The sequence below is a fragment of the Balaenoptera musculus genome, chromosome 10, assembly GCF_009873245.2.
Source record: "Balaenoptera musculus isolate JJ_BM4_2016_0621 chromosome 10, mBalMus1.pri.v3, whole genome shotgun sequence".
Taxonomy (NCBI): domain Eukaryota; kingdom Metazoa; phylum Chordata; class Mammalia; order Artiodactyla; family Balaenopteridae; genus Balaenoptera; species Balaenoptera musculus.
Genome location: NC_045794.1, coordinates 56,950,939 through 56,971,139, shown reverse-complemented (window position 1 = coordinate 56,971,139; position 20,201 = coordinate 56,950,939).

Below are 20,201 nucleotides of genomic sequence, written 5' to 3'. Positions count from 1 at the left end.
AGATAAATGGATATGAGAGTGAAACTCCTATTAAATACCCAGATTTGGTAGTCAACAGCATATAGGTGTAGTTAAAATTATGACAGTATTAGAAATCAAGTAGTATTAGGGGAAATATGGGCAAAGGATGGGAGCCAGGGGGAATTTGTTTACATACATAAGAACTTCAAAACCTTGAGTCAACTCAAACCATAAACACACGTTGCTATTTAAAACAACAACAACACAATATTAGGTCTATTTCAATGATGATTTTGGATCTACATTAAGTTCATCTCTTTTCTTTCTTAGACTTTATATTGATTTATATCAAATATTTTAATAAGCATTCTCCATTCCCACTCCAATTAAATTACCAGAATTTTAATTTTTTTTAAACTTAGAAGTGCTTTCTCCCTTTTAGTTACTCTTTGAAAATAGAGAGATTCAGTAGCAAGTAGAGGTTTAAACTGAGGCTGTCATATTCAAACCTATGATTTTGCAGATTGCTAGTGGTGGCTCCAAAATTTCAACAAGGGCTTGGGGAGGCCATCTGCTTGAAAGAAGATGCTAAGGCAAGGCTTATGTAGGACATTTTTTAAACTAAGGTTAAGCATTTATTTGGGGCTATTGGGGGTTGATGAAAATTATGCATGGAGTGAAGGGAGCTAAATTTTCCATAGAGCCTCCACTTGGCCCCATGACTGCTCTTTCACATAATTAAATGTGTGGTAATTAAAATTGCCAGCTGATATTAAAATTAACCCTCTAAGTAATAACAATATGTCAATCTGAAAAATGTCTCCTACAACTAAATTGTGCTACACCACATCTTCCTCATATATTTATTAACCTAATTTATATTTTTGATTAAATTACCTATCAGCATTCTATTCTTTAGTACATTGAAGTTGCTTGTTTAAAAAATTTTTATGGGAGTATAGTTGATTTACAATGTTGTGTTAGTTTCTGTTATACAGCAAAGTGAATCAGTTATACATATACATGTATCTACTCTTTTTTAGATTCTTTTCCCATATAGGTCATTACAGGGTATTGAGTAGAGTTCCCTGTGCTATACAGTAGGTCCTTATTAGTTATCTATTTTATATATAGTAGTATGTATATGTCAATCCCAGTCTCCCAATTTATCCCTCCTCCCCCTTCCCCCTGGTAACCATAAGTTTGTTTTCTACATCTGTGACTCTATTTCTGTTTTGTAAATAAGTTCATTTGTATCATTTTTTTTAGATTCCACATATAAGTGACATGATATTTGTCTTTCTCTGTCTTACTTCACTTAGTATGATAATCTAGGTCCATCCATGTTGCTGCAGATATTATTATTTCATTCTTTTTTGTGGCTGAGTAATATTCCATTGTATATAAGTACCACATCTTCTTTATCCATTCATCTGTCGATGGACATTTAGGTTGCTTCCATGGCTTGGCTATTGTAAATAGTGCTGCTATGAACATTGGGGTGCATGTATCTTTTCGAATTAGAGTTTTCTCCAGATATATGCCCAGGAGTGAGATTGCTGGATTATATGGTAGTTCTATTTTTAGTTTTTTAAGAAAACTCCCTACTGTTCTCCATAATGGTTATACCACTTTACATTCCCACCAACAGTGTAGGAGGGTTCCCTTTCCTCCACACCCTCTCCAGCATTTATTGTTTGTAGACTTTTTGATGATGATCTTTCTGACTGGTGTGAGATGCTACCTCATTGTAGTTTTGATTTGCATTTCTCTGATAATTAGTGATGTTGAGCATCTTTTCATGTGCATTTTGGCCATCTGTATGTCTTCTTTGGAGAAATGTCTATTTAGATCTTCTGCCCATTTTTTGATTAGGTTGTTTGTTTTTTGGACATAGAGCTATATGAGCTGTTTGTATATTTTGGAGATTAATCCCTTGTCAGTTGCTTCATTTGCAAATATTCTCCCATTCTGTGTTGCCTTTTCATTTTTTTTATGTTTTCCTTTGCTGTGCAGATGTTTTTAAGTTTAATTAGGTCCCATTTTTTTATTTTTGTTTTTATTTTCATTTCTCTAAGAGGTAGATCCAAAAAGATATTGCTGGAATTTATGTCAAAGGGTGTTCTGTCTATGTTTTCCTCTAAGAGTTTTGTAGTGTCTGGCCTTACATTTAGGTCTTTGATCCATTTCAAGTTTACTTTTGTGTATGGTGTTAGAGAGTGTTCTGATTTCGTTTTTTTACATGTAGCTGTCCAGTTTTCCCAGCACCACTTATTGAAGAGACTGTCTTTCTCCGTTGTATATTCTTGCCTCCTTTGTCATAGATTAGTTGACCATAGGTGCATGAGTTTACTTCTAGGCCTTCTATTCTGTTCCATTGATTTATATTTCTGTTTTTGTGCCAGTACCATACTGTTTTGATTACTGTAGCTCTGTTGTATAGTCTGAAGTGAGGGAGTCTGATTCCTCCAGCTCCGTTTTCCTTTCTCAGGATTGCTTTGGCTATTCGGGGTCTTTTGTGTTTCCATATAAATTTTAGAATTTTTTGTTCTAGTTCTGTGAAAAATCCCATTGGTAATTTGATAGGGATTGCACTGACTCTGTAGATTGCCTTGGGTAGTATATTCATTTTGACAATATTGATTCTTCCAATCCAAGAAACATAGTATATCCTTCCATCTGTTTGTGTCATCTCTGGTTTCTTTCATCAGCGTCTTATAGTTTTCAGAAAAGAGGTCTTTTGTCTCTTTAGGTTGGTTTCTTCCTAGGTATTTTATTCTTTTTGATGCGATGGTAAATGGGATTGTTTCCTTGATTTCTCTTTCTGATCTTTTGTTGTTAGTGTATAGGGATGCAAAGATTTTTGTGTATTAATTTTGTATCCTCCAACTTTACCGAATTCATTGATGAGCTCTAGTCGTTTTCTGGTGAAGTTGCTTTTTAAGAGCACTGTGGTAGAACTTTAAAATACAGTCATCCATGGCAAAACAGCTTTGCTTGATACACTGTTGGCTCTCAGTCTTTATATTGTAGATATTAAAATTTTTATATAACCATCTAAATCCTTTGTGGAAAGAGAGTATAAATAAAAATTAGTAAGTAAGTATACTGATTCTGAATAATAAAATAAATTATCTAATTCACTCTTATGTTGTAAATGACATACTTTGGTGTTTGTGTGTTGCAAGTTTATGTTATCTGAACATGAAAGAGTATTAAGGAAAACAGAACAAACTTAAAAAATAAAATAATGACATATTCTGTGTGTATATCAGTTAACAGAGTAGTTCAATAGATTATATGTCATTGATTTGAAGAATTAAAACAATTAGTTTCTTTGGCACAGAGTTTTCTTCCCAAGAGTAATGTAGGCATTAAAAAAATTTGTCTTGTCATGTAGTTATTGTAACTTTGGAAAAAGCGGAGGCAGTATCTCTGGTGTATATACTTACTCCAAATACAGCTTTGCAGAAGGCAGGTTTGTCTGGAATCCTTGCAATGGGTACAATTAAGTTGAAGCTTAATGAAGTCAAGGTGGTTTTCAATGCCCAGGTTCATGATCAAAACAATGTTTATCGTGATGTGCTGAGAATGGTTAATGCATGGCCTGCACATTAGCGCAAGAGATGATGTTTAGTTAAAGGAATAAAGCAATAGCAACACTTACTATTTCCAGACTGTTTTCTTTCAAAGAATGCCAAAGAAAGGGCATTTTATATCAATAGAGTCTTTGCAAATTTAGAGCAGAGATAGCAAATTGCATCTCATAGGAGCTCAAAGCTGGTCCTTTTAAATAATTATTATTTAGGAAGAAGAAAGACATATAGCAAGAACATGGAATAAGAAGAAAGACATATAATAAGACTCAGGTTTGGAGAAAAGATAGCTCATATCTTATTCCTTGTCATGAAAGATTAGAGTTTAGGCATTAAAGCTGAAATTTTAGTTAATGGGATAGATGATTATATTAGCTAGTATTTCTTCGGAAATTTAGCTAGTATTTCTTAGGAATTTCTTGGGAAATTTTCATAAAGTCTGCTATTACTGATGCATAATATAATGTTTATGAGAGCCTATCTCCTCTACAGAGAAATGTCAAGTCTTTCTTTGGTCTGAGTTTTCTGGCTTCAAATTGAAAAGGAGCCTCACAAGGTGTGAATCTAGAGTTTAACCTTGACTAAAAGGGAAAAGTCTGAATAGAAAAGCTAAAGGAAATTTCAAGATCCTGAGATGTTTAAAGGTGCCATTTCCAAACCCAACTCTTTCCCTGCCCCATTTCCAGAACATGAGCAATCCAAAAAAGACCAAAGGAAATATAATTGAGAGTCAAAGAATAGCAAAATAATGTTAGTAAGGGAAAGATCTAAACATTTTCCATTCAGATATATGTAATAATTTTCTTGAGTCTTTATTTATCATATATGCAGGTTTTATTTGTGTCACCTTACGAAGACCAGACCACATAAATGACTGAGAAATCCAGGCAGATGTTTGTTTGTTTGGCCGTGCTGCACGGCTTGTGGGATCTTAGTTCCCTGACCAGGGATTGAACATGGGCCACAGCAGTGAAAGCGCCAAGTCCTAACCACTGGACCTCCTGGGAATTCCCCAGGCAGATGTTTGTGAAACAATCTTGATAGAGTTTCTGAGTTTAAATATGTGCTTTCACTTAATACATAGGAAATCTATAGTAAATTATAGATTTAGTATTGGTTGATTTTAGGAATAACATTTATATACCCATGTTATTTCTAACCATATTTTCAGTTTTAAGTAATGGCTGTTTTTGGTCATAATGTGGTTTACTTTCTGTTTTTTATATAATTATATGTACTCATAATATTATTTATTTATATATAAGGAATGTTTATATTCATAATTACTATTTGTTCTTATTATAAAAAGGACTCTAAGCTGTTAATTTTTAAAATGTTAATTAGCCTGATTTTTCTGAATGCCAACGAATGTTCTTCCATCTCTATTTATCTTTTCCTGCTCTCTCTGTAGCCATCTCTTCTGACTGCTATTCTTACTCTGTGTTTTCCTGTTCCTGCTGAATCATGTTGGAATGGCCTTGCCTAAGAAATCATGAGTTCAAACATAGTATACTGTGTTTGAACATAGTATGATACTAGTATACTAGATTTGGCAAAAGCTGTGAATAATATTTTCATTTAAAAAAATCAAACAATTTCTAGAGAATCTAATTTAGAGCAACATTCTCTAGAATGGACATTCAGCACACAGGGTTTGTACAAGATGATGTGATATGTTGTGATATGATATCACATGGAGCATGTGATAAAACTATGGGTGCTTCTATTTCTATTTATGGCTTCTTATCCTCTTAAAATTTCAATCTTTGCATGTTTTAGAATGTACATAATATTTTCATAATATGTTAGTCTAGTAGAACATGTGTATACCAGTAAAAATTTTTTTATTGCTGGGGTGTAAGGTCAAAGAAGTTAGGAATCAGAAGTGTAAAGATTAAGAGCACTTGTTTAATAGTCTGATAGACTTAGATTTGGTTCTTGTTACCTTCAGCACTTACTAGCTATATGTTCTTAGGCAAGTTATATAACCTCTCTATGCCTCAATGCCCTCATCTGTGGAATGGTAATAATCATATAAGACCTACCTCACAGGATTACTTGAAGAGTAAATTTAATGATGACTGTAAAGCACTTAGTATATAGTTTACAGTAAAAAAAGGTTATGTACTTGTATGACTGGAAAAGGTCATGTGGAAGGATCATGTGGAAACCTTTGGAAAAATAGGCCTAAACTCAAAAGTTTTTCTTTCACTGAAAGACACTGATTAGAGTTTCATTATGGTCTGAGAAATTTCAATTATCACATATTATTCAGCTAAATCTGCTCATGTTTTAAAGATCATAGACCATAAAATCACTTTTCTGGGACTAGTGAGCTAAGCACATGATGTCCTGAGTTGTACACATTATTCTTTTTAGTCCCATTTAAAAAAAATATTTATTCACTCAATGCAGATAGAAATTGAGTGTCTAAGTATATAATTTTAGGAGCTCTGAAGGCAACAGGGTTCTTTTCATATTTTTTATATTTGAGGTTTGTTGATTTTCAATATTAATGCAAAACTTATCCCATTAGAGGGATTTTTTTATAAAGAGACAAAATTAAGTAATTGATAACTATTTACCTACTCAAAAATTATTGTTCATTAAACTTGTGTATATATATACTACGAGCAAAAGCTCATTAATAATAAATACTAGAAACCAGCAAATTATCCTGAAAGAAATTATCTATTAATAACTTGCTCCAGAATTAGAGAATAAACAATGGAATTTTAAAAAATCAGTGAGAAAGTAAGCTTTTATTCTCAGGAATGTCATCTTATTGGGATTTGGAAGTCTTTTTCAGTCTTTTATAGTAGAGCAGGTTTTTTTCCCCCCCTAAAGCTTTGATGATAGAATACATTTTTAAAGGTTTTTTGTTTTGTTTTGTTTTTCAGTTTAGTTTGTGTTGACCCAATGCTCAGTCACTTGATTCAGAGAAACCTCATAAAACCTGAGTAGCAAGATGCCTGGATAATAGTTTTCTTATATGGTCACTATGGAGTTCTAAGAGGAAGTGATGAAAAGGCAGAAAATGGACTCTGAATACTTATGAAAATTGACCTGACATCAGACTTTCATTTCGGTCAATATGTGACTTTAGCAGAAATGTATTTTAAAGAAACAGATAATGAAAAATCAGATTCAATGAAATACTCAAAAAGGGCTCAACGTGCTAAACAAAAATGTATTAAGCACCTTCTATGTCTAAGACATTGCAAAATTCTGGGAACGAGGTTGGAGGAGATGAAAAATAATAAGATATACAGATGAATAAGACATGGTCTTTCTCCCCAGGGAACTTCCAGTCTGGTAAGAGAGATATACTTGTACAAAGTAAGCATGTAAAATATAAAAAAGCTGTGGGATGGTAAAAAGAAGACTACTAGGATTGTATCTTAGGCGTGGATTCAAAATAAGGTTCTCTTACTTACTGGTCTAGACTAAGTTGACACCCAGTTAAATTTGAATTTTAAGTAAACAAGGAATAATTTTTCATTTTAAGTATACCCCATCACGTGGAACATACTCACACTAAAAAATTACTTTTTTTAAAACTATGAAATTCCAATTTAACAGGGCATACTGTGTTATTATTTCCTAAGTCTGGCAAACCTATTTTAGGCAAGTGTGCTGGTTATTTATAGTCTGCCAAAACGCATCCACCCTCTTCTGCCCTACTCTGTGTCCCTCCTGGAGGCTGACTCCTTGATCTCTTATTTCCTGTATTTCCTTGCCAGTTGGCTTCTTGTTGAATTCAGCCAGTGGGAGGAACTGGGAGGAGAGTAGACAGTAGGAGGAGAGAGGCGCCAGGTCTTCTTCCTTGCCTGTTCCATGCCTCAGCAAAGCTTCTCTGGTGGTGGCAGTATTCCTCTATAACTACAACTCATGCATGACCGTTCCTCCTATGTGACTTTAGCTCTCCTGGGACTCTGGTCACATTTTTTTCCTCCCATCGATCTTTCTGCCTTGGGAGTAACAACAGCTTCTCTTTGTTGCTAATCTCTGGATGCCTCAGCATTCTTTTTGGTTTCCCTAACTTTATCTATATCTCTGTAGGTAGTCTATTATAATCTTCTTTTGAACTATCTGAGTTAAATTCTGTTTCCCTCCTGGACCCTGGTTGATAAAGCCAGCCTCTTTAACTTCTTTGAGCCACGTCTCTTTATTTATAAAATGAGGAAAATAATACCTCCCTCATATATTTTTTTTTGTAAGGAGATTATATATGTGGATATCATGGAGTGTGAGAGGGCTCTAACATTTGAATTCATATTTAGCACACATTTTCCAGCTCTGGTATAGCTGAGTAGTGCCTATTGAATCAAATCTCCTATAGATAACAACTGTAAACTCCTGACAAAATATTAAATCAAGTGTCTGATGGAATTGGATAATGGCCCAAAGCCGGCAGATACTGGAGGAGAGTTAATACCTGGATGAAGGGAACAGCACACGGTGAATTTCTCATTTTTAGCTTTTACACTGAGGGCAGACCCAAGTCTTCACCAGATGGGGAGGCTAAAAAATCCAATAGAAAACCTGAAATCTTACTTACTGAAGAACCAGAGGACAGAATTTAGGGCAACTACAGCCACTAGAAATTGAGGTAAGAAATTCAAGAAAGGAGAGTTCCGGAAAGAGAGAGCCTCAAATTCTGTGTATAAACTCCTCCCAAATTCTTGGCTGACCCCTGAATCACAGCTGCTTGTGGCAGACTCAAGCAGGCCAGTGAAACTTAAAAGAACAAATACTGTGATTTAAGCTTCTGCCTGTTGCAGGAGAGAGTTAGTAGCTTGAGTCCAGCCAAGTTAAGTGTCTGTTAAAACAATTGACATTTTTCAGAGAAATATAAAAGAATTCATTTTCGACAACACATCATTCACAATGTCTAAAATACAACCCATAGTTACTTAATGAAAAAAAAACAGGAAATTACTTAATGAAAAAAAAAACAGGAAACATGAACAATTTTAAAGAGAAAAGACAGTTATCAAAGCTGGAGCTCTAAAAAACACTGATGTTGGAAGTATCAGACAAGGATTTTAAAGCAGCTATTATAACTCTGCTCAAGGATGTAAGGAAAAATATGCTGATAATGAATGAAAAGATAATAAATCTTAACAGGGAACTAGAAACTATAAAAAATAAAAATTCTAGAGCTAAAAAATACAGTATCTGAAATAAAAATATTCACTGAATGGGATTGTCACAAAATGAATATGATAAAAGAAAAAATTAATGAACTCAAATATAGATCAATAGAAAGTATACAACTTGGAGACCAGAGAGAAAAGACTGAAAAAAATTAACTGCCTCAAGGGCCTGAGGAATAATATCCAAAGGTCTAACATTGTGTAAATGGAATCCCAGAAGGAGAGAAGAGAGAAAATGGACAGAACAAGATATGTGAAAAAATAATGCCTGAAATTTTCTCAATTTGGTGAAAGAAAGAAATTTACAGCATCTGAAATTTCAGGAAGCCTCAAGCAGGACAAGTCCAAAGAAAAGCCACATCTAGTCACATCAGAGTCAAACTGTTGTAAACCAAAGGTGAAGAGAAAATCTTGAAAGAGGGCTGAGACAATGACACATTGTGTACAGGAGAACAATTTAAATGACTGCTGACTCCTTCTCAGTAACAATGAGACTAGAAAGCAGAGGAACAATATATTTAAAGTGCTAAAAGAAAAACAGAAAACCCAGAATTCTATACTCAGCAAAAAAAAAAAAAATCCTTCAGTAATGAAGGAAATACAAGCATGTTTTCAGATAAAAGAAAACCAAGAGAATTCATTGCCTGTAGACCCATGCTGCAAGAAATGCAGAAGGAAGTTCTTCAGGCAGGTGGAAAATGATAACAGGTGGAAACTCAGATCTTTAGGAAAGAATGACGAGCTTTTCAAATGGTAAATATGTGGGTAGATAAGTATTTCCTAGCAATTGACATGAAAATAATGGTTTCTCTATGTAGTGTTACTTTACAATAATGTGTATAAATACATGTGAAAGAATATTAGATCAAAAGTTTCAATTAGACACCGAGATACAAGGTGTCTTAGAAAGTGCACATTCCAAAGGATATGGTAATCCAGATGCAAGTTTTCAAAGGAAATAGCTAATAATAAATTAGATGATTCACTCATGTTAAGAGTATAAAAGGTTTCCAGAGCCTCCCATCAAGCCTCTTAGATAGCCTCAACCACCAGAGGGCAGACAGCAGAAGCAAGAAAAACTACAATCCTGCAGCCTGTGGACCAAAAACCACAGTTACAGAAAGATAGAGAAGATGAAAAGGCAGAGGGCTATGTACCAGATGAAGGAACAAGAAAAAAAACCCCAGAAAAACAACTAAATGAAGTGGAGATAGCAACCTTCCAGAAAAAGAATTCAGAATAATGATAGTGAAGATGATCCAGGACCTCGGAATAAGAATGGAGGCAAAGATTGAGAAGATGCAAGAAATGATTAACAAAGACCTAGAAGAATTAAAGAACAAACAAACAGAGATGACCAATACAATAACTGAAATGAAAACTACACTAGAAGGAATCAATAGCAGTATAACTGAGGCAGAGGAACGGATAAGTGACCTGGAAGACAGAATGGTGGAATTCACTGCTGCGGAACAGACTAAAGAAAAAAGAATGAAAAGAAATGAAGAGAGCCTAAGAGACCTCTGGGACAACATTAAACGCAACAACATTCTCATTATAGGGGTCCCAGAAGGAGAAGAGAGAGAGAAAGGACCAGAGAAAATATTGGAAGAGATTATAGTCGAAAACTTCCCTAACATGGGAAAGGAAATAGCCACCCAAGTCCAGGAAGCGCAGAGAGTCCCATACAGAATAAACCCAAGGAGAAACACGCCGAGACACATAGTAATCAAAGTGGCAAAAATTAAAGACAAAGAAAAATTATTGAAAGCAGCAAGGGAAAAACGACAAATAACATACAAGGGAACTCCCATAAGGTTAACAGCTGATTTCTCAGCAGAAACTCTGCAAGCCAGAAGGGAGTGGCATTATATACTTAAAGCGATGAAAGGGAAGAACCTACAACCAAGATTACTCTACCCGGCAAGGATCTCATTTAGATTTGATGGAGAAATCAAAAGCTTTACAGACAAGCAAAAGCTAAGAGAATTCAGCACCACCAAACCAGTTCTACAACAAATGCTAAAGGAACTTCTCTAAGTGGGAAACACAAGAGAAGAAAAGGACCTACAAAAACAAACCCAAAACAATTAAGAAAATGGTCATAGGAACATACATAACGATAATTACCTTAAACGTGAATGGATTAAAAGCTCCAATCAAAAGGCACAGGCTTGCTGAATGGATACAAAAACAAGACCCATATATATGCTGTCTACAAGAGACCCACTTTAGACCTAGGGACACATACAGACTGAAAGTGAGGGGATGGAAAAAGATATTCCATGCACATGGAAATCAAAAGAAAGCTGGAGTAGCTATACTCATATCAGATAAAATAGACTTTAAAATAAAGAATGTTACAAGAGACAAGGAAGGACAGTACATAATGATCCAGGGATCAATCCAAGAAGAAGATATAACAATTATAAATATATATGCACCCAACATAGGAGCACCTCAATACATAAGGCAACTGCTAACAGCTATAAAAGAGGAAATCGACAGTAACACAGTAATAGTGGGGGACTTTAACACCTAACTTACACCAATGGACAGATCATCCAAAATGAAAATAAATAAGGAAACAGAAGCTTTAAATGACACAATAGACCAGATAGATTTAATTGATATATATAGGACATTCCATCCAAAAACAGCAGATTACACGTTCTTCTCAAGTGCGCACGGAACATTCTCCAGGATAGATCACATCTTGGGTCCACAAATCAAGCCTCAGTAAATTTAAGAAAATTGAAATCATATCAAGCATCTTTTCTGACCACAACGCTATGAGATTAGAAATGAATTACAGGGAAAAAAACGTAAAAAAGACAAACACATGGAGGCTAAACAATACGTTACTAAATAACCAAGAGATCACTGAAGAAATCAAAGAGGAAAATAAAAAAATACCTAGAGACAAATGACAATGAAAAACACGACGACCCAAAACCTATGGGATGCAGCAAAAGCAGTTCTAAGAGGAAGTTTATAGCTATACAAGCCTACCTCAAGAAACAAGAAAAATCTCAAGTAAACAATCTAACCTTACACCTAAAGAAACTAGAGAAAGAAGAACAAACAAAACCCAAAGTTAGCAGAAGGAAAGAAATCATAAAGATCAGAGCAGAAATAAATGAAATAGAAACAAGATCAATAAAACTAAAAGTTGGTTCTTTGAGAAGATAAACAAAATTGATAAGCCATTAGCCAGACTCATCAAGAAAAAGAGGGAGAGGATCTCAAATCAATAAAATCAGAAATGAAAAAGGAGAAGTTACAACAGACACCGCAGAAATACAAAGCATCCAAGAGACTACTACAGCAACTTTATGCCAATAAAATGGACAACCTGGAAGAAATGGACAAATTCTTAGAAAGGTATAACCTTCCAAGACTGAACCAGGAAGAAACAGAAAATATGAACAGACCAATCACAAGTAATGAAATTGAAACTGTGATTAAAAATCTTCCAACAAACAAAAGCCCAGGACCAGATGGCTTCACAGGTGAATTCTGTCAAACATTTAGAGAAGAGCTAACACCCATCCTTTTCAAACTCTTCCAAAAAATTGCAGAGGAAAGAACACTCCCAAACTCATTGTATGAGGCCACCATCACCCTGATACCAAAACCAGACAAAGACACTACAAAAAAAGAAAATTACAGACCAATATCACTGATGAATATAGATGCAAAAATCCTCAACAAAATACTAGCAAACAGAATCCAACAACACATTAAAAGGATCATACACCACGATCAAGTGGGATTTATCCCAGGGTTGCAAGGATTCTTCGATATACGCAAATCAATCAATGTGATACACCATATTAACAAACTGAAGAATAAAAACCATATGATCATCTCAATAGATGCAGAAAAAGCTTTTGACAAATTCAACACCCATTTCTGATAAAAACTCTCCAGAAAGTGGGCATAGGGGGAACCTACCTCAACATAATAAAGGCCATATATGACAAACCCACAGCAAACATCATTCTCAATGGTGAAAAACTGAAAGCATTTCCTCTAAGATCAGGAACGAGACAAGGATGTCCACTCTCACCACTATTATTCAACATAGTTCTGGAAGTCCTAGCCACGGCAATCAGAGAAGAAAAAGAAATAAAAGGAATACAAATTGGAAAAGAAGAAGTAAAACTGTCACTGTTTGCAGATGACATGATACTATACATAGAGAATCCTAAAACTGCCACCAGAAAACTGCTAGAGCTAATCAATGAATATGGTAAAGTTGCAGGATACAAAATTAATGCACAGAAATCTCTTGCATTCCTATACACTAATGATGAAAAATCTGAAAGAGAAATTAAGGAAACACTCCCATTTACCATTGCAACAAAAAGAATAAAATACCTAGGAATAAACCTACCTAGGGAGACAAAAGACCTGTATGCAGAAAACTATAAGACACTGATGAAAGAAATTAAAGATGATACCAACAGATGGAGAGATATACTATGTTCTTGGATTGGAAGAATCAACATTGTGAAAATGACTATACTACCCAAAGCAATCTACAGATTCAATGCAATCCGTATCAAATTACCAATGGCATTTTTTACGGAGCTAGAACAAATCATCTTAAAATTTGTATGGAGACACAAAAGACCCCGAATAGCCAAAGCAGTCTTGAGGGAAAAAAATGGAGCTGGAGGAATCAGACTCCCTGACTTCAGACTATACTACAAAGCTACAGTAATCAAGACAATATGGTACTGGCACAAAAACAGAAACATAGATCAATGGAACAAGATAGAAAGCCCAGAGATTAACCCACGCACCTATGGTCAACTAATCTATGACAAAGGAGGCAAGAATATACAATGGAGAAAGACAGTCTCTTCAATAAGTGGTGCTGGGAAAACTGGACAGCTACATGTAAAAGAATGAAATTAGAATACTCCCTAACACCATACACAAAAATAAACTCAAAATGGATTAGAGACCTAAATATAAGACTGGACACTATAAAACTCTTAGAGGAAAACATAGGAAGAACACTCTTTGACATAAATCACAGCAAGATCTTTTTTGATCCACCTCCTACAGTAATGGAAATAAAAACAAAAATAAACAAACGGGTCCTAATGAAACTTCAAAGCTTTTGGACAGCAAAGGAAACCATAAATAAGACGAAAAGACAACCCTCAGAATGGGAGAAAATATTTGCAAACGAATCTACGGAGAAAGGATTAATCTCCAAAATATATAAACAGCTCATTCAGCTCAATATTAAAGAAACAAACACCCCAATCCAAAACTGGGCAGAAGACCTAAATAGACATTTCTCCAAAGAAGACATACAGACGGCCACGAAGCACATGAAAAGATGCTCAACATCACTAATTATTAGAGAAATGCAAATCAAAACTACAATGAGGTATCACCTCACTCCTGTTAGAATGGGCATCATCAGAAAAACTACAAACAACAAATGCTGGAGAGGGTGTGGAGAAAAGGGAACCCTCTTGCACTGTTGGTGGGAATGTAAATTGATACAGCCACTATGGAGAACAATATGGAGGTTCCTTAAAAAACTAAAAATAGAATTACCATATGACCCAGCAATCCCACTACTGGGCATATACCCAGAGAAAACCGTAATTCAAAAAGACACATGCACCCGAATGTTCATTGCAGCACTATTTACAATAGCCAGGTCATGGAAGCAACCTAAATGCCCATCAACAGACGAATGGATAAAGAAGTTGTGGTACATATATACAATGGAATATTACTCAGCCATAAAAAGGAACGAAATTGGGTCATTTGTTGAGACGTGGATGGATCTAGAGACTGTCATACAGAGTGAAGTAAGTCAGAAAGAGAAAAACAAATATCGTATATTAATGCATGTATGTGGAACCTAGAAAAATGGTACAGATGAGCCAGTTTGCAGGGCAGAAGTTGAGACACAGATGTAGAGTATGGACATATGGATACCAAGGGGGGAAAACTGCAGTGGGGTGGGGATGGTGGTGTGCTGAATTGGGCGATTGGGATTGACATGTATACACTGATGTGTATAAAATTGATGCCTAATAAGAACCTGCAGTATAAAAAAAACAAAACAACTAATACTAAACTTTCATTGGGTTATTTGTATGGAAATATGTTAATAAAATGTTTCAGATATTACATGAAATTTCTAAAAATCTTATATTTGTATATGTATGGAAATATGTATGGAAATATGTTAATATAAATGTTTCAGACATTAAAAAACAAAAATACAAACAAACAATAAAAAAGAGTATAAAAGGTTTGAATTTTCAAACAGTCAAAGAGATTTTTGAGGATGATTAACTTAGAGCTATGCTGTGCTGTGATTACCAACCTCTGTCATCCAAAGGGATTGGGGTAGGGGTTCTGGCACTAATGTCCAATGAAAAGGGCTTCAGTGAGACCAACCATTTGGATAGCTTTATGTGATTGAAGGGCATAGTGGATTTATTTTAATTAATTGATTAATTAATGTTTATTGAGATTTATATACAGTACTATTCACCTTTTTTTTAGGTGAACAGTCCTATGAGCTTTGACAAATGTATACAGTCATGTTAATAACACCACATCATTATCCCCCAAACTTCCCTGGTGCTGCTTTGTAGTCAGTTCTCTCCCCGTACTCATAGTCACTAACACACACTGATTTGATTTGTGTCCGTATAGTTTTGTCTTTTACAGAATGTCATGTAAATAGAATCATATAGTATGTAGCTTTTCTCATCTTCCTTCTTTCAATTAACATATTACTTTTGAGATTCATTCATGTTGTTTCAGGCATGAATTTGTTCTATTTCCCAGTTAATAAATTTGGGGGTTGCTCCCAGTTTTTGGCAATTATGAATAAAGCTGTTTTAAGCATTTGCTTATAGATCTCTTTTGTAAACATGCCCTCATTTCTCTTGAGCTAGGAGTGGGGTTTCTGGGGCAATATGTTAAGTGTATGTTTAACTTTATTGGATTGCTGTTTGACTCAACTTGGGAAATCTACAAGATGGGTTGATCAACAGCTTTAGCAGCAGAATGAAGGAAAGCTGTCTGTTCTCTCAGAGTATGCTGGGGTAAGGAATACGTGTGTGCTTACTGTAAACCATATAACTTTTGTATCAGTTATATAGTACTGCTACAATAAATAAATAAATAAAACGTACCCCAAAATATAGAAGCTTGAAATAAAAACAATAATTTATTTGCTTACAATTCTGTGATGTGGGCAGGGCTCAGGGCTGGCTTGTCTGTGTTATGTTGGCTGGAGTGTCTCTGCTCTGTGTTGCTGAAAGATCTAAAATGTTATTACTCCCATATCTGGTACTTCATCTGGCATGGCTGGAACACCTGGGGTCTGGCTAAGCCTCTGTCTCCAGCTGAAAAATTGAACTATTTTACATGATGACAGACTCCAAAAGGGTAGAAACAAAAACAAAAACAAACAAACAAAAAAAACCCAGAAGCTGCAACATCTCTTAAAGTCTAGGCCTGGAAGTCACATAGCATCACTTTTGCCACATCTTATTGGGACCATCCTATTTTCAAAAGGAAGGAAAATAGACTCCAGTTCTTCATGGGAGGAGTGTAAAACTCTCATTGCAAAAATGAAATGGGATGAAGGGCAAATATTAAAACTAGCTTTAAAGGCAATCTGCCTCAGCCAGCATTAACATTCGAACTAGATTCTGTTCAATAGTGTTACTTGGAGGGGTGATGAGGGAGGGAAGTAAAAGTGTGCTACAGGATTCTAGGAGCTAGGAGAGAGTAACTAACTGCCAGAATAACATCCATCCATGTGGATCAAGGGAACTAAAGTTGAGAGGCACTTAACGGGGTTGGAGATTTCCAAAGAGCCAATAAATATATCCCATGGGAAGAAAAGTCAAAGTTACATATCTTCCAGTCCCAGAGAACACAAACCCACCTTACAATAATAGTAACCATATAAGAACTTTCTCATTTCTTTTATATCTTCTTCTGTCCCCATCCCAACTTCAACTGGTGGAAACAGAAAAATCAGAAACCGTAGTTAATAAACTAGGGGAAGAGGACCAAGGAAAGAAAGGACTGTACTCACTCCCAACTTGCATGTGTCCAGCCTGCAGCAGGCCCTTGTTGGGAGAGGCAGGAAGATTCCAATGTTAAAACAATTTTGGCATTTTGATTATTATCTGTTATTGGACATTTATAATAACTGTACTCAGACTGTGTGATTATAGGACTTTACCTAAGGGTGGCCAGAAAAAATATGGGGCTTGCCTGAGTTTTAACCCAAGGATAGGAGAAAGAGCTCACATTTAAAAGCTTAAAAAGTGATAAACACAAATAAATTGTTTTAAATACCAGAAATATAGGTAAGTCTATGATATGTGAGTTTTCATGACAGAAAATCATTTAAAGAGGGAAAAATCATGTGTAACCAGATACTGGGTACTATTCAATACTTGACATATATTAGAATGTTCCATCACTTACCAGCTGTGTGATCTTAGGCAAGTCACTTAATCACTCTATGCCTCAGATTTTTCATGTGTAAATGAGATAAATATTATATGCCTTATTGGGTAGTGAGAATTAGATAAAATATAAGTTAAGTGCTTATTAGCACAGTGTCTGACAAATAGTAGCTATTCAGCAAATGATAGTTATCATTATCTGCCTTAAATTATTTTGCTGAATTGAAATTTTTTGCAAGTCTATTTTTTATTTCCCTTTTGTTAGTAGATACTCATCTGTGGGCTTTAAGGAGTAATCATTTTTTTTAAAAATTAATTAATTAATTAATTAATTTTTGGCTGTGCTGGGTCTTCGTTGCTGTGCGCGGACTTTCTCTAGTTGGGCGAGTGGGGGCTACTCTTCTTTGCGGTGTGCAGGCTTCTCATTGCAGTGGCTTCTCTTGTTGTGGAGCATGGGCTCTAGGCACGCAGGCTTCAGTAGTTGTGGCACGTGGGCTCAGTAGTTGTGGCGGACGGGCTTTAGAGCACAGGCTCAGTAGTTGTGGCACACGGGCTTCGTTAGTCCGTGGCATGTGGGATCTTCCCAGACCAGGGCTTGAACCCATGTCCCCTGCATCGGCAGGCAGATTCTTAACCATTGTGCCACCAGGGAAGTCCAAGAAGTAATAATATCTTATAATGCAATAATATCCTTACAAATGCTTAACATAATGACTGGACATAGTAAGTATTCAATAAATGGTAGTTGTTATTATAGTCACTTGAATGCAAGCCCTTTCACCTCTCTCTCTTCCACCATGTATTAACTAACTATATACCATTGCTGGTATTCCATTTAATCTCTTTGAATCCTTTGAATCTCAATTTCTTCATGTGTAAAATTGAGATTTTACATATTTTACCTACCTCACAAGGTTGTTATGAGGAATAAGATCATTATTGTTGAAGAACTTGTAAAATACTATACAAATATGAGTTAGCATTGTTTATTGTGCAGGTTACTTTTTTATGTTATTTATAATTCTCTCTCACGTTATGTAGAATAACACTCCATGTTTTTCTGCCAGAAAACAGAGCTGTAACCTCCACTCACATATAAACTACTTTCTAAGAGTAGATGTGTATTTTCTAGACCTTATACATAGATGCTGTGATTGCAGATGTGTTGTAAGTTTCCACTAGCCCACTGATCTTTCTTCTCATTGGTGCCGAGCTGCTTTCCTTCTTTAACTGAAATTTCTCAATTAGTGTTTCCAGTAGGATAGACAAGAGGGTCTAACTTCTGATAACACGTTCATATTTTACCTGGAAAGCTAAGGCTAACTTAGGGGTTGAGAGAGGAGACTATCTTTTGAACTTCAGTTAGCACAAATCAATTGATTAGATTAACCCAGAATTAGCTAAAAATATCCATTCTAAAAGTGGGATAGTAAGATGGGCACATTTCAGTGGAGGAGCAACACATGATCACAACTATCTAAGAATAAATAGCTCAACAAGTTTCATTCTATTTATGCCCACAGAAGGTGGCTGCTTCCCTAAGATGCCTCCCACCAGATGGTGACTTCTCAGTTCATTTTTAACTACCTGCAAAATCATGACACATGGCTCTGACCTTTCATTTTAGAGTTCACCTTTTGTTTCAGCACTAGATTACTATAGCTTCTGGTTTCCATCTGGGCAAAAAAGTTCCTTAAAAGGCAGGAGGTCAAAGTCACAGGCAAACACATGTGCACACAAATATATTTAGTTTTATAAATAGCTTAATCTTCATTCTTCATCTGTAATTATGCACAACTGATTTTTTGTTTCAGACCAGGTTTTCTTCTCTACCTACATAATAGCAGTTACCTCTATTGACTCAAGAAATGAAAGCTAATTTTAAATTATTCTAAAGAAAACGTAATTACGAAGGCGTATTGAAAGTTCTCCGTATATAGTGCATTCAAAACTCAATATAAAATTCCTTGAATTATCTATATCAATCCTCATTCCCCAAGTCTCCCTTTGTTAGTATTCGTGATTGAGAATTGACAGCCATTATCCTAAGCCTCTAGGATAATCAGGGTAAGGCCTTTCAGTAATGAGGAGTCACTAGGAGCTTAGCCACCACTCTAATCAATTACTTTGTTTTGCCTGAATTTATGACCACGTATTGCTCCCTTAAAATTAGCCAAGGGCAGACAAGTAGGTGCTGCTGGTAGAAAGAGGTATGGAGCCAGTAGAAGGATCAGGATCTCCACATCATCACTACTGGGAAAGTAACTCACAGTAACCCAAGAGTGGGCTTTTTATCATTTTCTTGGATGCAATTTAGCAAATGTTGTTATGGAGAAATGAAATGATGTCCTGCTCTGCCATCAAGTATAAATTCACCTCAACTGTTTTGACTTTATTTTCCTGGGTGAGCCAATTATTGTACTGAGTACGGTAAATAGGTACTGGGGAAAATCATGATATGTATGTATGAAAAATAATATTAGTTTAAAAGACATAATGAAAATTTTTATGATAATCACTAAATAAACAATGATAATAATCACTCATAACATCATATGGAGAATTTCTGTTGCTGCATACTTTTTAAAATTTCAGATTTTATAGCATAGGACATTATAGCTATTACCCAAAAAATGTGAAGTTAGAAAGAACATTTGAGAATGATTAGTCCAGCATCCAATTTTACATATAAGAAAACTAAAGCCCATATAGATTAGGTGACCTTCCCAAGGACAGAGAGCTGGCTCATGGCAGAAGATCATACCAGACATGATCCCACATCTGACTTTTAGTTTTGTATTCTTCCCTCTCCCGTGCACACAGATATTTACTTCTATATTAAAACTTAAATTTATGCATATAGTTAAAAATAAAATTATACTAAAAAAGTGGTCCCTCATTTTAGACACATTAAAATCACCTGGATTGCTGTTTAACCTACCAACACCAGACTACATCCCAGATCAATTACATTACAACATCTGGGGATGGGACCCAGCATCACT